Source organism: Rattus norvegicus, chromosome 1, assembly GCF_021556685.1.
Source record: "Rattus norvegicus strain SHRSP/BbbUtx chromosome 1, alternate assembly SHRSP_T2T, whole genome shotgun sequence".
Classification (NCBI taxonomy): Eukaryota; Metazoa; Chordata; class Mammalia; order Rodentia; family Muridae; genus Rattus; species Rattus norvegicus.
In genome coordinates this window covers 23,047,501-23,063,829 of record NC_141534.1, presented here as the reverse complement: position 1 = coordinate 23,063,829, position 16,329 = coordinate 23,047,501, and the positions used below count along the sequence as shown (strand labels likewise).

Genomic DNA, 16,329 nt, shown 5'->3' with positions numbered 1-16,329 from the left:
AGTCAGCAAATAGCAATGTCAAAACTTATTTGTAAAAAATAAAATTTTTAGTCTAGAAGAAAGACTTCGAGGTTTTGAGGGTACAAAATGACTACGTGCTGGTAATGTTGCTCAAAGGTCTGCATTAAGCCCAGCATGCATGCAAGCAGGGACACACACACACATATACACATACACACACATGCACACACACACATACACATACACACACATGCACACACACATACACACACACACATATACACATATACACACATAAACACATACACATACACACACATACAGACATACACATACACACACACATACACACACATATACACATAACCACACACATATACACATACACACATATACACACACATACACACACACACACATATACACATAACCACACACATATACACATACACACATATACACACACATACACACACACACACACACACACACACACAAAGTTGTTCCCCTTTATTAGGAAAATAAACCAGAGAGAAAATATAGCAGGAAGGAAACTAATGGAGGGAGAAGAATAAAAACAGCAGGAAGTACAGAAGGAGGGAGGGAGGGACTGACAAAAGAAGCAAGAAAAGGAGATCTCATCCTTTTTTTGTGATTGCTTTTGTTCAATATGGGGCGTTTTTAAATATAGTTCCTAATTATATTCAGAAAAATTAACAAGGGTAGTTTTGATATCTGGTAGCTGTTGCGACATTTTTATTATATGGCTGCTTCCATATACCTATAGTTGCCCTTTATTTGCAAAGTATACAAATAGTTTTTATAGCAATGCTTCCAGTGTGTGTGAAGTGATTCTCAATAAATGAGATTTTTATAAATCAACATACTATGTCATTTTAAAAATGATTTATTTTTATTTTATATACGTTGGTGTTTTGCAAGCATCTCTGTATAAGGGCATCAGACACTGGAGCTGGAGTTACAGACAGTTGTTAGCTGCCGTGTGTGCTGGCAATTGAACCCTGGTCCTCTGGAAAAGCAGCCGGTGTTCCCAACTGCTAAGCTACATCTCCAGCCCCCATACTATCTCTTCTAGTCTGCGTTTCCCAATGTTCATTTGTGCTCTGAAGAAAGTTAACTATTGGGCTAGAGAGATGGCTCAGTGGTTAAGAGGTCCAAATGCTCTTCCAGAGGTCCTGAGTTCAATTCCCAGCAACCACATAGTGGCTCACAACCATCTGTAATGAGGTCTGGTGTGTCTGAAGACAGCTACAGTGTACTCCTATACATTGAATAAATAAATAAATAAATAAATAAATAAATAAATAAATAAATAAATAAATAAATCTAAAAAGAAGAAAGCTAACTATTATTTTCAGGAAAACAGGGTTTTAATAGAAAAGGATTGTAGATTTTCAAATAAACTTTAGATCTCTAGAATAAATAGATTGTACTTAAATGAAAGCAAGTGAGTACCCAAATGAATGAGAAGAAGAAGATATGGATTTTGAACATCTGTAAGGGCCACAGCAGAGACTTTTGAATGATAGATGTGTAGAATCAATTTTTTATTTTTCATAAAGAAAATGTAAAACTTAGTTATTCAGAAAGCATTTTTATTATGTGAAAGTAATTGAGAGAGGTAGCCTAAGAAATAATTCATCACTGGGGCTGGAGGAGGTTTGCACTGAGAGAGCTAACAAAAGCTCGTCTCCCGTCATGAAGAGGATTGGGGTACCAAACCGGTTCCCCAGTGCATTGATTTCCTTAAAGCTGTTCTCTTTGACAGGTATCTTAGCTTGCAAGGATTTCTTGCCTACTCTTCTTCAGCCACTGACTTATGGGCAGGAATTAAAACCATCCGATATCAACTAATATTCAGTTGATATGTTAACATGTTCAATAACTAACTAAACTTGTAAAAAAGGTAGTGACTGAAGGCAGCTGTACAGTGCAGCGACTCCACGTCAAAGGTGGCCCCAGAGGCTGTCCTGAAGCAGAACTTTGGCTCATGGGATCATGTTCTCCGTTCATTTCCATCCCCTGTGGTCACTGCAGGCCCTCAGTTGATGAGCCAAGATGGCCACCCGCCGGGACTGAACTTCAAACCACAGTGGGAAGTGTGACTGTTCACAGACTCTAAGGATGAACAGAAAGTGGAATTACAGACTGTTTGAAAATGGAAAATTCCACTAAGACATTGTGCTCTTATGCATTGCTATATATGAGACATTAAATGGCTCACCATTACGGGCAATTACAGGGAAAATCGAAGTAAAAATTGCAGAGGACCCAAATTACAGAAGCCTCCAATTGTTCTCTGATTTAATGTAGAATTCAAAGCCAGCAATGGGCCCAACTGTTTGAATATTCACTTTCTGATCATTAAGGATATACTGACTATAACAACAGCAACAGAGTCTAAAGCTGTGCTGGGGTAGCATTAGCAAGACACTCTTGTTACTGTGGCCGGGTGAAGTGCTATTTAAAGCATAAGTTCTCTGAAAGCTATTTGGGTCCTTGGGTATGAATTCATGGGAAGAAAGGATTATCAAGTCAGAAGTATGCTGAGTCTACCCACTGCTATATTGAGGGCAATATATATGCCCAAAGGCTTCTCAGAGAATATCTTCAACTTATACATCAATCAATCAATCAATCAATATTAAAAATAAAAAACAGGACCCTGAGTAGTTTGTCCAAGAAAATGCAGACAGCACATGGCTTTGCCAGACCCCAAACAGGGCCTTGGATCTCGGGACACCTGCTCTTTCCCGAGGCACCAGGCTTGCATAAAACTCCAAAACACACATTTTAAACAAGATGTACAATTTGGAAAACAGAATTATAACCTTGTGCCCTGATTATTTCCATCAGTGTTTATTTTTGAATCTTCCACTCTCCCTAGGGTTCTTGCTCTTGGATCATTGTTATCTGATTTTCCTAAATGTTTATCTTCCACTTTTTCTACATAATTGCTTGTCAATTTTAGGCCTTTTGCTCCTTTTATTTTCATTCTGAATTGATTGAGGGGGAAGGAAGTTTGAGAAAAGGTCTAGCTACATAGCCCTGGTTGTCTTGGAATTCACTATGTAGACTAGGCTAGCCCAGAACTCACAGAGATCCACCTACCTCTGCCTCCTGTGTGCTGGGATTAAAGGCATATACCACACCACTACACCCTTTTATTTGTATGTTTTCTGAAAACCCCAAGAAAGACACTGTTATGGTTACTAGGGTTCCTGAAGGGCATGATTTCATCGTTAAGGACTCGGATGCGTCTTAGGTATTCTGGAGAACTACAGTAATGTTTAAAATTCACCGTTCTGTGATTCTGGTTATCTAAAGGTCTCTTATCATTTTCAGTGATTTAAGATTTGTTTTTAAGGCTGTGAGGTTTTTTTTTAAAGGGTTGAGTGTGGCTAGAATCAAGAGCAAGACTCTGGCATGTAATCAGTAGCAATTTAGTGGAAAAGCAAAATTTCCAATTGATGTATTGGCTTAAAGCAAATTATGCATTGTTCAGTTCAGGAAGCTAGAGTCTTCCAAAATGTTTGAAGTGAAATGAATTCTCTGGTGGAGAGTTGCGAGCTTTAAGAACAGAACACAAGCCACAGTTTATGGTATTACAGCATCCCATGACTTTGGTTTCTGAGAAACAGGCACAAGCATTTTTGAAGAAAAGAGCCAAACACTGCATATATGGTGAACAGGTTACTGTCAGGCTCGCAGCAAATATTTTCAATTTTTCTAAGTTTACACACAGAAGGATGAGACGTCATTGGGAATTTTCAAAGAGAAACCTAAGTTCAAATTCTAGCTTCTTAGACTTGAGGTTTTGGGGGACTTATTCCATTTCTGGAGCAACAAAGGTACTATGACATTAGAAAGAATACTCATGAGTTCCTGACAGACCATGACTGAGTGATGCGATATGATGTGATGTGATGTGGTGTGACGTGACGTGACATGACGTGGTGTGACATGTGGCGTGACGTGATGTGGTGTGACGTGACGTGACATGACGTGACGTGATGTGACGTGACATTATGTGACGTGACATGACGTGACGTGACATGACGTGATGCGATGTGACATTACGTGACATGACATGATGTGACGTGATGTGGCGTGACATGATGTGACGTGACATGACGTGACGTGATGTGATGTGACGTGATGTGACGAGATGTGACGTGATGTGACGTGACGTGCTATGCCGTTGGAGATAGGGATGGAGATACAGAGATTTCCTAAAGATGAAAGAGAAGAAAGCAGAGGAGAAAGCCAAGAGTCAGGGCAAATCTTTCTAAGATAATAGGAATTTAGAATCTGGGCTGATAATTCAATGAATTAAATCATCTGGGAAATTTTTTGTCTTAGAGATGACCCACAGAAGTAAAAGAATTTTACAGAACTTTGCAGAATAACAAAAAAAAAAAAACCCATTTCCCTTGAAATAGTGTTGTTCTTCAGTATGTGATAAAGAGATCACAGAATTGATTTTTCAACTCACTATTTAAAATGAACTTAAATATGAATGAAGTATATAATTCCCCCTAAGAAGAATATGCTTCAAAATAAGCTGTTTGTGATATTTGTAATATTTCATCCAAGGGCAGCAATTCTCAACCTTCAGTGGTTAAATGACCCTTTCCCAGAGGTCACATATCAGATATCCTGCATATCAGATATTTGCACTATGATTCATAGTAGTAGAGAAATTACAGTTATGAAGTGGCAACAAAAATATGTTTATGCCTAGGGGTATAACATGAGGAGTTGTACTAAAGGGTCTCAGCATTAGGAAAGTTGACCACCGTTGTCCTAGGGTAATGCAATTGTAAAGAAGAGAGCCTCTGTGAGAAGAGTGGACATCCTGAGTCATTGACAAGAGCATGGCCGCATCAAGGACCCTAATACCTCAAATGCACTGACATGGCAAAGGCTCCGAGATACGGCAATGCCTTCTGTAGTTCAAAGCTAAAAGTTGTGGGATGGCTGTATTTTAACTAAGACAAGCATCTGCTACAGCTTCCTCCTCCCCTGAGAGAGCTATCCTACAGAGACATCCTCCCAAGACCTGCTAGCCCCTCCTCCTTTTGCTGTACCAAATAACAAGCCGAGTTCCTGATCCTGTAGAAGATGCCATCACCCAGAACCAACACAGCCCACCCAGCCTAGCTTTGAGTGACTGTCACTCTTTGGTGTCTGTCTGTCTGTCGTTTCTTCGTTCTTAGGACGTTGCACTTAGATTTCTAGGAACTCACTTCGTAGCATGCAGCAAGCCTCAAGGGGGCATCAGCTTCCTGGTAGGAAATGACATACTTGTGCTATGTCATTTCTATAGATATATGACAACCCCGACAATTGTTAATAAATGTTTAGGTGAGTGTGCAAAGAAATGGCTCTCTTTATAGCTTTCCACACGTCCAAGGCCTTTTAACCAACCCCTTCTCTGCGGTAATTTTAGAATGAATGAAGACAAAGGAAAGAGAGCAAGCTCTTCAGCCCAAGCAAGAGTCTCAAAGGTTGCAACTGGTCCTCGTCTTACCTTGCATAGCTTTCAACACTAATAAGCTGTATCGGTGCATGCTGGGATATTTCAGTCAGTGGAAAGGAGCATGCTGGCCGTCATGGCTGGTGATACAAATATCTTACGCCTCTCCCTGGCTTCACACAGCCTGGGCCCCACGATGGCTGGTGCTGGGAGGAACTACACGACCTTCTTTCTTGCTTGTTAAACCTAATGTCATTTATTCCTACGTTTTGAATTTTAGTTTTCTTTCTAAGACATTCTGTGAGTCACACCAACATTCCTAAGAGCAAGGAGTAAATACTCGGCTACTTTACTCCGGAGTAAAAGGAACATTGTACTATGACTCCCTCACATGGGTCTTAAGTGTTGAATAACAGCCTTTGGATAATGATTTCCTCCGTCCCACACTCTGCTCCCTTTTGGTGTGCTGCCCAGGTAGGCAGCCAGGGATTAATATCTGATAACATGCCTTGTTGGGCAATGTAGAATAATACCCTCCAAGCCCTGTAATCTTGCCCCTCCACAATCAAAGGCACTGTGCCCAGCACATCTTATCCTTTGGGAAACCCTCAGAGCCTCGGCGGCCAAAAGTTAAGCTATTTCTACCTCTTCCAAGCCAACATGAAGATTATTTGAAATTCCTGTGTGCTGACTGCCTGCTGAAATATTTAAGGGAATACAAACATAGTGTTCTCTGAAGGCCAGATGATTTCTCAGAGTTACTTTCTCCGGTCCTTCTGTCTGAGACGCTCACAGAGACCAGGCGACAGCAATTAATTTATGTTTGCCCATGCTTCAAAATGGAGAAAATGATACTGTATTTTGTCTATAGGAGACAGATATCTAAACGAATTTGCATATTATTTTCCAGGTATCTTGATTTTAGATATACACTGCATTCTCTTTCTTTTTTCATATTTATTCGGTTATTACTTTAAAGATTTTGAAGCCCTATTTTAAAGATTTAAAACCTGAGAGTAAGGGGCCACCGAGACTGCACAGTTGGTACAGGTATTTGTCACTAAACCGGAAGAGAGATAGAAATGCTGGAAGGAGAGAAGCAAGTCCTCCTAGTTCTCCAATGACCTCCACACTGGGGCACACACATGTACACACACACACACACACACACACACTTAAAACGTAATAAAAATGAGTTTCTTTAACATTTAAATGCTCAAGTTTTTTAAAAGAGGAGAAAAATAACCACAGTCAAAGTAATCACACTTAAAATACAGTTTTGCTTTGATGTTAATGATATTATATGTCTTTGAGGATGCCTCATCTTGAACTCATTTAGTAAAATCTTTACAGTTGTCAGAAATTTCTTATACATAATAAGTAAATAAAGACCACGTTGGTGCATTCTCCTGGACAATGTAGGGATGGGATAAGACAACAGAGTGCTGCTTTCTCCATCTAAGCAGCTATATCAGGAATGTGAAAAAAATCTCTTTCTTATGTGCAAATGGGTATGTGATAATCATTATATGCAAATAGGTATGTAATAACCTTTATAAGGCAAAAGAGTGATGATCTTTATATGCAAATAAATGAAATAATTATGTGATTGTGTTAAGTGTAATTGGGGCAGCAACATCGTTTCTTATATAGTTTTCCAATCATCAAAATGTCTCCAATTTTACTCACCCACTCTGTTTACCTCTCGAATGTAGTATGCCTCCCAGGCAGACTTCCCAAAGTATCACATCTGTATAAATCAAACAAAAACCATTACTGTGCTGTAAGCAAAGTTCAAAGGGGCAGATTCTCCAGGGTTATGATTAACTATTTCCTAACTTATGAAGGTGATACATCAAGACACTGGTGCATAAGGTTGCACCCTGGTGTGAGACACGTGTGCATTTGTTTATGGCCAAGTTCATGATGTCTTAGACACAATAAGGTCAGGAGTCACACAAAAAACTCCTCAAATGACTTCACAAGTGAAGAGAAGTTCCTGGGTGTGAATTTGAAGCATGCGGGAGATGTGCAGGCACCAGACAACCAGAAGGGTTCTGTGACAAGGTTCATTCAGAGTCCCAAACAATTCAGAAACATCGCCCCATAACAATTCACTCTATTTCAGTAGAAATTACTGAAATATAGATTCATTGATAAAGATCAACAGTAAATAAATTATCTGGGGTAAGAAATGACTCTTTAAGGTTTCACTAAACTATGAGAATTTTAGATGCTCATAAATTTCATTTGCTTTCAATTTAACTGAAGAAATATAAACACCTTATCCCCCAGATGACACATGTATCACTTAGTCCTCTAGTCGAACAGAAAGTAATAGAGGGACAAGGAAAAATTGGCTTAGGACTAGAGAGATGGCTCAGTCCATAAAGTGGCTGCCACAAAAGCATGAGACATGAATTTGGATCCCAGGACCTACATAACTCAAGCATCGAGAGGCACAGATAGATAGGTCTCTGAAGTGCATTCGCTAGCCAGGCTAGCTGCCAGAGTGAGCTCCAGGTTCAATGTGAGATGCCATCTCACAAAAACAAGCGGAGAGCCATAGTGGAAGATACCTGATGCTGACTTCTGGCCTTTGTGCACATATGTGTGCAGCAAGAAGCATATGCATGAAACCCCGTGGGAGAGAGACCTCACCGCCTGATCAGGTGGGCACTCCTGAGGCTGCAGAGCGGAGGAGACCACCAACACTGCCCACCCCTGCCCACATCCCTGGCCCAAGAGGCAACTGTATAAGGCCTCTGGGTTCCCGTAGGGGAGGGCCCGGGAGCGGCAGGACCCCTGCGCCTGAGACACTGCCGGAACCTGAAGGAAACAGACCAGATAAACAGTTCTCTGCACCCAAATCCCGAGGGAGGGAGAGCTGAATCTTCAGAGAGGCGGACACGCCTGGGAAACCAGAAGAGACTGCACTCTGTGCACATCCAGGCGCCAGAGGAAAACACCAAACGCCATCTGGAACCCTGGTGCACGGAGGCTCCCAGAAAGAGCGGCGCAGATCTTCCCGGTTGCTGCCACAGCAGAGAGGACTTAGGCAGTACCCCACGAGCAAACTTGAGCCTTGGAACTGCAGGTAGGACCAACTTTTCCCTTGCAAGAAACCTGCCTGGTGAACTCAGGACACACAGAGGCAAAATTCCTCTAAGGCCGGGCACTTCCTGTGTTTATCGGAAGTCCCACACCGGCGGATCCCGGACCGCAGCAGCTCTCTGCTCCCAAACCCCGTGGGAGAGAGACCCCACCGCCTGATCAGGTGGGCACTCCTGAGGCTGCAGAGCGGAGGAGACCACCAACACTGCCCACCCCTGCCCACATCCCTGGCCCAAGAGGAAACTGTATAAGGCCTCTGGGTTCCCGTAGGGGAGGGCCCGGGAGCAGCAGGACCCCTGCGCCTGAGACACTGCCGGAACCTGAAGGAAACAGACCGGATAAACAGTTCTCTGCACCCAAATCCCGAGGGAGGGAGAGCTGAACCTTCAGAGAGGCGGACACGCCTGGGAAACCAGAAGAGACTGCACTCTGTGCACATCCAGGCGCCAGAGGAAAACACCAAACGTCATCTGAAACCCTGGTGCACGGAGGCTCCCGGAAGGAGCGGCACAGATTTTCCCGGTTGCTGCCACAGCAGAGAGGACTTAGGCAGTACCCCACGAGCAAACTTGAGCCTTGGAACCACAGGTAGGACCAATTTTTCCCCTGCAAGAAACCTGCCTGGTGAACTCAAGACACAGGCCCACAGAAACAGCTGAAGACCTGTAGAGAGGAAAAACTACACGCCCGAAAGCAGAACACTCTGTCCCCATAACTGGCTGAAAGAAAACAGGAAAACAGGTCTACAGCACTCCTGACACACAGGATATAGGACAGTCTAGCCACAGTCAGAATTAGCAGAACAAAGTAACACTAGAGATAATCTGATGGCGAGAGGCAAGCACAGGAACCCAAGCAACAGAAACCAAGACTACATGGCATCATCGGAGCCCAATTCTCCCACCAAAGCAAACACGGAATATCCAAACACACCAGAAAAGCAAGACCTAGTTTCAAAATCATATTTGATCATGATGCTGGAGGACTTCAAGAAAGACATAAAGAACTCCCTTAGAGAACAAGTAGAAGCCTACAGAGAGGAATCGCAAAAATCCCTGAAAGAATTCCAGGAAAACACAATCAAACAGTTGAAGGAATTAAAAATGGAAATAGAAGCAATCAAGAAAGAACACATGGAAACAACCCTGGACATAGAAAATCAAAAGAAAAGACAAGGAGCTGTAGATACAAGCTTCACCAACAGAATTCAAGAGATGGAAGAGAGAATCTCGGGAGCAGAAGATTCCATAGAAATCATTGACTCAACTGTCAAAGATAATGTAAAGCGGAAAAAGCTACTGGTCCAAAACATACAGGAAATCCAGGACTCAATGAGAAGATCAAACCTAAGGATAATAGGTATAGAAGAGAGTGAAGACTCCCAGCTCAAAGGACCAGTAAATATCTTCAACAAAATCATAGAAGAAAACTTCCCTAACCTTTTAAAAAAAGAGATACCCATAGGCATACAAGAAGCCTACAGAACTCCAAATAGATTGGACCAGAAAAGAAACACCTCCCGTCACATAATTGTCAAAACACCAAACGCACAAAATAAAGAAAGAATATTAAAAGCAGTAAGGGAAAAAGGTCAAGTAACATATAAAGGGAGACCTATCAGAATCACACCAGACTTTTCGCCAGAAACTATGAAGGCCAGAAGATCCTGGACAGATGTCATACAGACCCTAAGAGAACACAAATGCCAGCCCAGGTTACTGTATCCTGCAAAACTCTCAATTAACATAGATGGAGAAACCAAGATATTCCATGACAAAACCAAATTTACACAATATCTTTCTACAAATCCAGCACTACAAAGGATAATAAAGGGTAAAGCCCAACATAAGGAGGCAAGCTATACCCTAGAAGCAAGAAACTAATTATCTTGGCAACAAAACAAAGAGAATGAAAGCACACAATCATAACCTCACTTCCAAATATGAATATAACGGGAAGCAATAATCACTATTCCTTAATATCTCTCAATATCAATGGCCTCAACTCCCCAATAAAAAGACATAGATTAACAAACTGGATACGCAACGAGGACCCTGCATTCTGCTGCCTACAGGAAACACACCTCAGAGACAAAGACAGACATTACCTCAGAGTGAAAGGCTGGAAAACAATTTTCCAAGCAAATGGTCAGAAGAAGAAAGCTGGAGTAGCCATTCTAATATCAAATAAAATCAATTTTCAACTAAAAGTCATCAAAAAAGATAAGGAAGGACACTTCATATTCATCAAAGGAAAAATCCACCAAGATGAAGTCTCAATCCTAAATATCTATGCCCCAAATACAAGGGCACCTACATATGTAAAAGAAACCTTACTAAAGCTCAAAACACACATTGCACCTCACACAATAATAGTGGGAGATTTCAACACCCCACTCTCATCAATGGACAGATCATGGAAACAGAAATTAAACAGAGATGTAGACAGACTAAGAGAAGTCATGAGCCAAATGGACTTAACGGATATTTATAGAACATTCTATCCTAAAGCAAAAGGATATACCTTCTTCTCAGCTCCTCATGGTACTTTCTCCAAAATTGACCATATAATTGGTCAAAAAACGGGCCTCAACAGGTACAGAAAGATAGAAATAATCCCATGCGTGCTATCGGACCACCACGGCCTAAAACTGGTCTTCAATAACAATAAGGGAAGAATGCCCACATATACGTGGAAATTGAACAATGCTCTACTCAATGATAACCTGGTCAAGGAAGAAATAAAGAAAGAAATTAAAAACTTTTTAGAATTTAATGAAAATGAAGGTACAACATACCCAAACTTATGGGACACAATGAAAGCTGTGCTAAGAGGAAAACTCATAGCGCTGAGTGCCTGCAGAAAGAAACAGGAAAGAGCATATGTCAGCAGCTTGACAGCACACCTAAAAGCTCTAGAACAAAAAGAAGCAAATACACCCAGGAGGAATAGAAGGCAGGAAATAATCAAACTCAGAGCTGAAATCAACCAAGTAGAAACAAAAAGGACCATAGAAAGAATCAACAGAACCAAAAGTTGGTTCTTTGAGAAAATCAACAAGATAGATAAACCCTTAGCCAGACTAAAAAGAGGACACAGAGAGTGCGTCCAAATTAACAAAATCAGAAATGAAAAGGGAGACATAACTACAGATTCAGAGGAAATTCAAAAAATCATCAGATCTTACTATAAAAACCTATATTCAACAAAACTTGAAAATCTTCAGGAAATGGACAATTTCCTAGACAGATACCAGGTATCGAAGTTAAATCAGGAACAGATAAACCAGTTAAACAACCCCATAACTCCTAAGGAAATAGAAGCAGTCATTAAAGGTCTCCCAACCAAAAAGAGCCCAGGTCCAGACGGGTTTAGTGCAGAATTCTATCAAACCTTCATAGAAGACCTCATACCAATATTATCCAAACTATTCCACAAAATTGAAACAGATGGAGCCCTACCGAATTCCTTCTATGAAGCCACAATTACTCTTATACCTAAACCACACAAAGACCAACAAAGAAAGAGAACTTCAGACCAATTTCCCTTATGAATATCGACGCAAAAATACTCAATAAAATTCTGGCAAACCGAATTCAAGAGCACATCAAAACAATCATCCACCATGATCAAGTAGGCTTCATCCCAGGCATGCAGGGATGGTTTAATATAAGGAAAACCATCAACGTGATCCATCATATAAACAAACTGAAAGAACAGAACCACATGATCATTTCATTAGATGCTGAGAAAGCATTTGACAAAATTCAACACCCCTTCATGATAAAAGTCCTGGAAAGAATAGGTATTCAAGGCCCATACCTAAACATAGTAAAAGCCATATACAGCAAACCAGTTGCTAACATTAAACTAAATGGAGAGAAACTTGAAGCAATCCCACTAAAATCAGGGACTAGACAAGGCTGCCCACTCTCTCCCTACTTATTCAATATAGTTCTTGAAGTTCTAGCCAGAGCAATCAGACAACAAAAGGAGATCAAGGGGATACAGATCGGAAAAGAAGAGGTCAAAATATCACTATTTGCAGACGACATGATAGTATATTTAAGTGATCCCAAAAGTTCCACCAGAGAACTACTAAAGCTGATAAACAACTTCAGCAAAGTGGCTGGGTATAAAATTAACTCAAATAAATCAGTTGCCTTCCTCTATACAAAAGAGAAACAAGCCGAGAAAGAAATTAGGGAAACGACACCCTTCATAATAGACCCAAATAATATAAAGTACCTCGGTGTGACTTTAACCAAGCAAGTAAAAGATCTGTACAATAAGAACTTCAAGACACTGAGGAAAGAAATTGAAGAAGACCTCAGAAGATGGAAAGATCTCCCATGCTCATGGATTGGCAGGATTAATATAGTAAAAATGGCCATTTTACCAAAAGCAATCTACAGATTCAATGCAATCCCCATCAAAATACCAATCCAATTCTTCAAAGAGTTAGACAGAACAATTTGCAAATTCATCTGGAATAACAAAAAACCCAGGATAGCTAAAGCTATCCTCAACAATAAGAGGACTTCAGGGGGAATCACTATCCCTGAACTCAAGCAGTATTACAGACCAATAGTGATAAAAACTGCATGGTATTGGTACAGAGACAGACAGATAGACCAATGGAATAGAATTGAAGACCCAGAAATGAACACACACACCTATGGTCACTTGATTTTTGACAAAGGAGCCAAAACCATCCAATGGAAAAAAGATAGCATTTTCAGCAAATGGTGCTGGTTCAACTGGAGGGCAACATGTAGAAGAATGCAGATCGATCCATGCTTATCACCCTGTACAAAGCTTAAGTCCAAGTGGATCAAGGACCTCCACATCAAACCAGACACACTCAAACTAATAGAAGAAAAACTAGGGAAGCATCTGGAACACATGGGCACTGGAAAAAATTTCCTGAACAAAACACCAATGGCTTATGCTCTAAGATCAAGAATCGACAAATGGGATCTCATAAAACTGCAAAGCTTCTGTAAGGCAAAGGACACTGTGGTTAGGACAAAACGGCAACCAACAGATTGGGAAAAGATCTTTACCAATCCTATAACAGATAGAGGCCTTATATCCAAAATATACAAAGAACTCAAGAAGTTAGACCGCAGGGAAACAAATAACCCTATTAAAAAATGGGGTTCAGAGCTAAACAAAGAATTCACAGCTGAGGAATGCCGAATGGCTGAGAAACACCTAAAGAAATGTTCAACATCTTTAGTCATAAGGGAAATGCAAATCAAAACAACCCTGAGATTTCACCTCACACCAGTGAGAATGGCTAAGATCAAAAACTCAGGTGACAGCAGATGCTGGCGAGGATGTGGAGAAAGAGGAACACTCCTCCATTGTTGGTGGGATTGCAGACTGGTAAAACCATTCTGGAAATCAGTCTGGAGGTTCCTCAGAAAATTGGACATTGAACTGCCTGAGGATCCAGCCATACCTCTCTTGGGCATATACCCAAAAGATGCCTCAACATATAAAAGAGACACGTGCTCCACTATGTTCATCGCAGCCTTATTTATAATAGCCAGAAACTGGAAAGAACCCAGATGCCCTTCAACAGAGGAATGGATACAGAAAATGTGGTACATCTACACAATGGAATATTACTCAGCTATCAAAAACAACGAGTTTATGAAATTCGTAGGCAAATGGTTGGAACTGGAAAATATCATCCTGAGTGAGCTAACCCACTCACAGAAAGACATACATGGTATGCACTCATTGATAAGTGGCTATTAGCCCAAATGCTTGAATTACCCTAGATCCCTAGAACAAAGGAAACTCAAGACGGATGATCAAAATGTGAATGCTTCACTCCTTCTTTAAATGAGGAAAAAGAATACCCTTGGCAGGGAAGGGAGAGGCAAAGATTAAAACAGAGACTGAAGGAACACCCATTCAGAGCCTGCCCCACAGGTGACCCATACATATACAGCCACCCAATTAGACAAGATGGATGAAGCAAAGAAGTGCAGACCGACAGGAGCCGGATGTAGATCGCTCCTGAGAGACACAGCCAGAATACAGCAAATACAGAGGCGAATGCCAGCAGCAAACCACTGAACTGAGAATAGGTCCCCCGTTGAAGGAATCAGAGAAAGAACTGGAAGAGCTTGAAGGTGCTCAAGACCCCAAAAGTACAACAATGTCAAGCAACCAGAGCTTCCAGGGACTAAGCCACTACCTAAAGGCTATACATGGACTGACCCTGGACTCTGTCCCCATAGGTAGCAATGAATATCCTAGTAAGAGCACCAGTGGAAGGGGAAGCCCTGGGTCCTGCTAAGACTGAACCCCCAGTGAACTAGACTATGCGGGGAGGGTGGCAATGGGGGGAGGTTTGGGAGGGGAACACCCATAAGGAAGGGGAGGGGGGAGGGTGATGTTTGTCCGGAAACCGGGAAAGGGAATAACACTTGAAATGTATATAAGAAATACTCAAGTTAATAAAAAAAAGAAGCATATGCATATGTGCACACACCCATACAAACACACACACACACATACACACACACACATATAACACATATATATATATACACACACATATATATATACACACTCACACTCACATATATAAACATACACACACACACACACACACACACACACACACACACACACACACACTTCCGATAGAAACCTATACAAAGTGTTGATACCCTCTTATTGTGTTTCTTTCCAGGATATAACAAACATTAGGAGCCAACGTGATTATATGGTAAATGTTGAAACTTAGGTTTGCAAAAGAAGACCCATGAAGGTGACAATGGCTCCCTTCCTCTTCTACAACCTGAACTCTAACCTCTGAGGAAGAGCCTCTACAGTTGGTGTCCCAAAGGATTGCCTAATTCATCCCTCCAGTGTAGATGGCTCATGGGTCAGCAACTGACCCTAGAAATAAGACAGGATTGAGCAATAGACTCCAGAGCAGGCTGGGCAAGGGGCCACGTTCCATGATGCTTTGCCAGAGCAAAGGGACACAGGAAGAGGGCAGAAAGCACAAGTTACTTCTCCGCCATAGCCAGACTATCTTCACGTCTGCAGGTCAGACCATCTGAAAGCCAGTGTGCTTTTCAAGTTATAGAAAAACTATCAAGGGCGCTTATAAAACAAATACAAGCTTTGAGGTTCCCAGATGCTGTTGCAAAGTGAGAACTTTGCATTTCCGGGGTCAACACACTACATTTGATGTGCTACTTAATTAATTCTCCTTAAACATTTTATTCAGAAGCTCGATCTGTTTAAAAACTCTTTCCAGGCCTAAACAATGCAGCCTTTCCAGGCCTCTGACATGTTGTTTGTAACTAGAAAAATGGGCAAAGCCAGAAGCTTTCTGCTGGGAGCTCTTTCGTTTCTCCCCTTTGTTTTATTAACCTCGCCACAGCTGGTGCAGTTGAAAACACTCTTTCATCACATGCTTAGCAGAAGTTCAAGTGGAGCGGAGAGCGCCGCCAAGAATCTGTCTGCGAGATTCACCGTCAGAATGTCATGTTTCACTTCGAATCCTGCTCCTATCTGATACAGCTGACGGAAACAAAGGAAGTGTGCAGCAGGAAAAGCACTCCCTCCACCATCAGCCACTGATTATTCCCCAGTCAAAGCAACAAACCAGAAATATTTTCACATCCACACAGGAACTAAGAGCTGCCAGCTTACCAACCAGCAAAGCACTTTTTAAGATGCTACTTGAAATTGATAAAATATTTAAACCAGTATCAATA

At 41.4% G+C, this 16,329-nt stretch overlaps 1 long non-coding RNA gene across 2 annotated transcripts in view; it reads right to left on the bottom strand.

Annotated features, from left to right (window-relative positions):
* LOC108349443 (uncharacterized) overlaps nucleotides 1-16,329 on the bottom strand; it is an 83,926-nt gene that overhangs the window by 44,107 nt on the left and 23,490 nt on the right. Inside the window, exons 2-3 of one of the 2 annotated variants that reach the window (XR_015644812.1) lie at nucleotides 7,151-7,211; nucleotides 1,564-2,100 (exon numbers count right to left, since the gene is read on the bottom strand). This is a non-coding gene — a long non-coding RNA (uncharacterized LOC108349443). Of the gene's footprint in view, nucleotides 1-1,563; nucleotides 2,101-7,150; nucleotides 7,212-16,329 lie in introns of those variants that run through there. The other variant, XR_015644807.1, reaches the window with a different exon arrangement.